This window comes from Lolium perenne, chromosome 5 (genome assembly GCF_019359855.2).
Source record: "Lolium perenne isolate Kyuss_39 chromosome 5, Kyuss_2.0, whole genome shotgun sequence".
NCBI classification, from domain to species: domain Eukaryota; kingdom Viridiplantae; phylum Streptophyta; class Magnoliopsida; order Poales; family Poaceae; genus Lolium; species Lolium perenne.
This window is the reverse complement of record NC_067248.2, coordinates 62,440,173-62,447,022: the sequence shown is the minus strand read 5'-3', so window position 1 is coordinate 62,447,022 and position 6,850 is coordinate 62,440,173.

Below are 6,850 nucleotides of genomic sequence, written 5' to 3'. Positions count from 1 at the left end.
TTACATACTAGTATGAACTACTTTATCTGCATATGGCCTACCTTGCAATATCACAAAGTGTCTAGGAGCACGTGTTGCAGCTGGCTATTATCTTGTAGCCTGCTTCCCTTCTCTCTCCTCTTCTCTCTCATCCAACTCAGTAAAATTATATTATTTTAAGTCTTATAGCCTACTGATTGTACCTTATTGTACTTGCTCTAACATGCAAGGATTTTATTTCCTTCCTTACTTCTCCAAATACATCTCGGTCCCACTTGATCAGATCTTTTGAGAGATCATTAAGCTTTGTGTTCATATAATCCAATGTCACACACTCTCCCCAATCTTTCCACCTCTTCTCCACATGTGAGATAAACTGCGGATGGGTCTCCCACATCATCTCAAATTTAAACTACCTCTGGCGTGACCGACTATTAGGCGCAAGGGGCCTCGGCTGCACATTTAAATGAATTGGATATTGGTCAGATTTAACCGACGTCAGATGACTCAACTCAGCCATAGGAAACATCTGCAACCATCTCGGATAGGTCCGAACCATGAACAAATAAAAATATGTGGCACAAGATTTTTGAATTAAACTATAGACAAGAGATAATGTGGCGATAGAGATCGCTTATTCAATGGCTAGAAGGGAGATAGCAATACACAATTTTTTCATCAGAAATTATAGAGGCTCTTTTCCAAATGTTCCCAACAAAGGCGCTAGGGCCGGATGGATTCCTGATGACCCACAAGTATAGGGGTGTATCGTGGTACTTTCGATAAATAAGAGTGTCGAACTCAACGAGGAGCAGAAGGTGTTGACGAGCAATTTTGATTGATGATTCACTGTAAACACTAGAGAACAGCTTTGCAGGGGTATTTGATATTGCAGCTAAATAAAGTATGAGTAAATAAAATGCAGTAGTAATAATTGAAGCGAGTGGCCCAATCCTTTTTAGAGCAAAGGACAAGCCGGTTGTTTTACTTATGATGAACAAACGTTCATGAGGACACACGTGAATCACGTCAAGTGCTTTCGCTTGACATAGTTGAACAATATTCAATGGTTTGGTAAATGTTGTGTGGGTGAACCTATGCTGATGCACTACCCCATACTTGGACTAATACATACTTGTGATTATACCTTTTGCAAGCATCCACAACTACAAGAAAGTAATTAAGATAAATCTAACCACAGCCTTGAACTTTGAGATCCTACACTCCCTTGTGCTCCGGTTTCCTAATGGGGGTTTGGGTTTCTGTCCTCCCGCAACCCCACAATTAGTAGCCAAATACACAATGCATTCCCCTAGGCCCATAAAAGGTGAAGTATCATGTAGTCGACGTTCACATGACACCACTAGAAGAATAGTACCACAACTTAAATATCAAATCATTGTATATTACTCAACACAGTTCCACTACTAACAGCATGACTTCTCCCATGTCCTCAAGAACTAAACGAACTACTCACGAGACATCATATGGATCATGATCAGAGGTTATATGATGATGAATAACAATCTGGACATAAACTTGATTCAATGGTTTCACTCAATAGCATCAACTACAAAGAGTAATCAACACCGAGAAAGTTTCCCCTATGAACTAGACAAGTATCAAACCCAAGATGTTACAGCGGAACGGTGTGGAGGCGGCGGTGATGATGGTGCTAGTGGTGGATATGGTGGTGATGATGATCCCGATCAAGTCCATCTCGATGGTGGTGTGCTGAGCGCGGAGTTGATGAAGGAGAATTTATGCGCAACATTGAGGGAACCCCAAGAGGAAGGTATGATGAGCACATCATGAAGTTTTCCCTCAGTAAGAAACCAAGATTTATCAACCAGTAGGAGAAAAACGTTCTCTCCCGAGGTGTTGCGAACCAACTCGTGGCAGGACGCACTGCCGGCGTCAGCAGCAATGTGGAGACCTGCACACAAACAACCAAGTCCTTTATCCCCAACTTTCAGCGAGGTTGTCAAGCTCACTGGTTTTGCTGAAAACAAAGGATTAAACGAACCATGTGGAAGAAGAATTGTTTGCAGAGAACATAACAGAAAAATGTTGTAGAAGATTGCAATTAAAAGAAGAAGGACCGGGGTCCACAGTTCACTAGAGGCGCCTCCCCAATAAATAAATATGCTGGGTAAACAAATTACATATGGGCAATTGGCAAACAGAGGTTCTACGCTAATGGTTGGTGCAGAATACATGCTATGAAAGTATGCGGGCATTACAACAATATACATAGACAGTAATCCAACTGCATATATGACTAATAATCCACCTTCAGGATTGCATCCGCGACACCCTCCAGTATTAAGTTGCAAGAAATGGACTATCGCTTTAAACAATGTGTGTAAAGTAAACGATGAAACTACCCTTGAATAGAACACCGATGTTTTCTCCCTAGTAGCAACATCACATCTACAACCGTAGAGAACAAGGTCACTTCCCATGGTTAAATAGAGGCATGAACCCACTATCGAGCATAAATACTCCCTCTTGGAGTCGCTAGCATCTACTTGCCAGAGCATCTACTAGAAACGGAGAGCATGCAAGATCATAATAACATAATACATAATCTCAACCAAAGCAATCTCTCTATAAATCGGATCCACATCAAACCAACATGTAGCAATTACAAATAGATAATCTTGATCATGTTAGGCAGCTCACAAGATCTATACATGAAGCACAACAAGGAGAGGACAACCATCTAGCTAATGCTATGGACCCATGGTCCCGTGGAGGACTACTCACACATCACCTCAGATGAAGACATGGCGATGTAGAGGCCTCCGGCAGTGATTTCCCTCTCCGGCAGGGTGCCGGGATGGACTTCAGAACCCTCCCGAGAACTAGGGTTTTGGTTGACAGCGGCGTCGAAACTTTTCGTGGATGGAGGCTCGGGTCCCAAGGATTTTCCCGATACGAGGAATAAATAGGCGGAAGGGCGGAGCAAACGAGGCGACGAGGTGCTAGTACACGGGCCAGGCGCGGCCAAGGGTGGGGCCGCGCTTGCCCTGTGTAATGCCATGTGGCAGCTCTCCTGCGCGTTGATACGCGTGAAGCACACGTCCGTTGGGAACCCCAAGAGGAAGGTGTGATGCGTACAGCAGCAAGTTTTCCCTCAGTAAGAAACCAAGGTTATCGAACCAGTAGGAGTCAAGAAGCACGTGAAGGTTGATGGTGGCGGAGTGTAGTGCGGCGCAACACCAGGGATTCCGGCGCCAACGTGGAACCTGAACAACACAATCAAAGTACTTTGCCCCAACGTAACAGTGAGGTTGTCAATCTCACCGGCTTGCTGTAACAAAGGATTAGATGTATAGTGTGGAATATGATGTTTGCGAAGAACAGTAAAGAACAAGTATTGCAGTAGATTGTATTCGATGTAATTAAAAGAATGGACCGGGATCCACATTTCACTAGTGGTGTCTCTCCAATAAGAAATAGCATGTTGGGTGAACAAATTACTGTTGGGCAATTGACAAATAAAGAGGGCATAACAATGCACATACATGTCATGATGAGTAGTGTGAAATTCAATTGGGCATTACGACAAAGTACATAGACCGCTATCCAGCATGCATCTATGCCTAAAAAGTCCACCTTCAGGTTAGCATCCGCACCCCTTCTAGTATTAAGTTGCAAACAACAGACAATTGCATTAAGTATGGTGCGTAATGTAATCAACACAAATATCCTTAGACAAAGCATTGATGTTTTATCCCTAGTGGCAACAGCACATCCACAACCTTAGAACTTTCTGTCACTGTCCCAGATTCAATGGAGGCATGAACCCACTATCGAGCATAAATACTCCCTCTTGGAGTTACAAGTATCAACTTGGCCAGAGCCTCTACTAGCAACGGAGAGCATGCAAGATCTTAAACAACACATATATGATAGATTGATAATCAACATAACATAGTATTCCATATTCATCGGATCCCAACAAACGCAACATGTAGCATTACAAATAGATGATCTTGATCATGTTAGGCAGCTCACAAGATCGAACAATGATAGCACATGAGGAGAAGACAACCATCTAGCTACTGCTATGGACCCATAGTCCAGGGGTGAACTACTCACACATCAATCCGGAGGCGATCATGGTGATGAAGAATCCTCCGGGAGATGATTCCCCTCTCCGGCAGTGTAACGGCCCAGGGTAGTACCCCTAATAGATTTGCTTGTTTTTTTTTCTTTTGTGCATAGTCATGACATCATGCATAGTTCTTGCACCCTAAAACTATTTTATTAAAGCCTATTTTATTGCTAAAATTATTCCCCTTTTTTTTATCTCAAATGAAAATATAACTTTCACTGCTTATTTTACTATGTTAAAACTATTAGAAATGGTTTTGTAAACAAACAGGAAAAATAAATAAAAGAAAACAGTTTTAAATTAAAAAAAAGGGGGAGACAAGCCTCCCAACCGGCCAGGCCTGCAAGCCCAGCCGGCAGCCACCCGCCAGGCCCAGCTCCAGCCCAGCTCGGCCACCCCGAACCAAACCCTAATCCCACCGACAGCCACCCTGGCATTTTGCAGTTCCACACCCCCGCCGCCGCCCTGCCCCTTTTGCACAAAAACCCCTCCGCCTTTCTTTTTCGCGTCCAGGTCCCTCCACCTCCCCTCTCTCTCTTTTCCTCTCGTCTCTATCGACCCGAGCGAGCGAGCTCGATCCCGAGCGGCCTCGCTCCCGACCCTAGGCGCCTCCTCTCCGCTCGACCTCCTCCACGCAGCCGCCGCCGGCCACCTCCCCTCGCCTCCCGAGCTCGTCCACCTCCTCTGGCCGTCGCGCGCCCGTCGGCCTCGCCTCCTTCTCCTTGCTGAAGACCCCGTCGACCAAGTCCGGCGCCGCCTCAACCACGCGCGCAGCCATGCGCGCCTCCCCTTCCTCTGCAACCGACGGCGTCGCTACAAGGACGACCCCGACCCTGCTGTGCTGCGCCTCCTCCTAAGAGGAGCTCGCCTTGACCATCTGCAGGCGGCGACTGCTTCCGCGCGTGCAGCATCTCTCAGGCCCCGCTGCATGTTTTCCTTCCACGCTCTCCCCCAGAACGAGAACCAAGTCGACCGGGCTAATCTCGAGCACACGCTACTCGTCCTCAATCTGTTCTTCCTCTGCAGTTCTCTCTTGTATGTGCCGCAGGTGGTGCCTGCTCTTCCAGTATAAACTTCCCTTGCGTGGTCTACTCCGAAACAAGAGTTCTTTTATGTTCTCTGATGCGGTGTATTTCTCCCAGGCATCTGTACTCCTGGCTATTTTTCTCCTATGCCACGAGAAGCTCCCTTGTCGACAATCGCTGCAACAATCGCTGCAACCCGAAGACGCGAACATCTCCATTTTACAGTGTTGCTAAGGTCAAGAAGATTGCCACGCGTTTAGAAGTTCCTTTCGACAAGATCTTCATCGACGCCAAGGCCGATGCCATTCATGTTCGCCAGCGACAATTGAAGCCGAAATACCAAGGCCTCCTTCCCGGATAAGAAGACCCTTTTCCGACCTGAAGATGTCTACTCCCTCTTCGAACCCGAAGACATCGGTGACTTCCGCCACTCTAGTTCTTTCGGCGACCATCCTTGTTCCGATACCGTGAGATCCCGACCCTAAGCCAAACCTATCCTATTTTTATAAATGTGCCATATATCTTGTTGCATCTCTTATCATGTGCATCAACATCATTTATACATGTTGCACCGCATATGTGGTTGTTCGGGGTTAAATAGCGAAACACCTAATAACTAAATATGGAATTGTGCGGGATTGCTATTATCCTATCACGGTTCCATTTAATTTTGCCATAGATCACCCATGCCATGTTTTTCCATGTTAATCAACATTTAATATGAGGGGTAGATAAATAACTTGAACCATATAATTGCTTGTTCGGGGTTCCGATCCCGCTTAAACTGGATAAGTTGCATCGTATCATAATTGCCATGCCATGCATACCATCTTGATCATGCTGGATCTTCTTTATCCGTAGTAGTAAGACTTGCATACGTTGTGTGTTCCAGCAATTTGCTTCTTCACGGATAGGATCACGAAGTGGTGTTGTGAGATACGACAAGTTCTCCGGATGTTCCTCGGCAAGCTTTAACAGGCAAGCATTTCCCTTATACTCCTGCCCCTGCAGAAGTCGCTCACCTATTTTATTTTGCCTTCTCCCTCATGCTATCCTTAAGTTGCGTTCTTGTCACGTGTCCTTTCCACTTGTTACCTCAAGCAGCCCATATTGCCACCACCACCTCCTACGGCTATTGTTTGGTTATCGAGTCTGCCCTTGCGAGTCATAGTGCATGCTAGTGCTGTTAATATCTCGTTACCGTTGTTGTTATCTTATCGGGTTATATGTTGGGAAGAATCATGGTTACTTTAGTTGTTGATAATTGTTTAGCGGAGGCATCGGTGGGTCAGCTGCTCGTTTTGTGACGGCTCACTTGTGTTTCCTAAATAATTTAGGACCCGAGTTCTTGTTATTTGTTCCGAGACTGAGCGCTCTAACCACACGTGGGTATGCTTACCAGGTCTCCCCTCGACCACTGCCGGAATCTACAGCTTTGTCCAGTGGCCACAACTAGTTTGGATGTTTGTTTTGTTTCTCCCGGGCGTGCAAGCTTGTTTCTTTGTGGTCAGATGATATGATGTTACTTTTGGGGAAGCCGTGTGCCTTGTAACCCCGTTGTCTCTTGCACGTCCGTAGGTTGCGGAGCCGCTGCGAAGTGGTCATCCCGCTGGGCACTGATCACCTAGTACGCTGACGCAATAGCTGAGTCCGCTTCGGAGCACGGCCGGACTTCGATACGGTTTAACTTAGTTAGGTGGCTTCCTGGACATTGTTGTAGTGA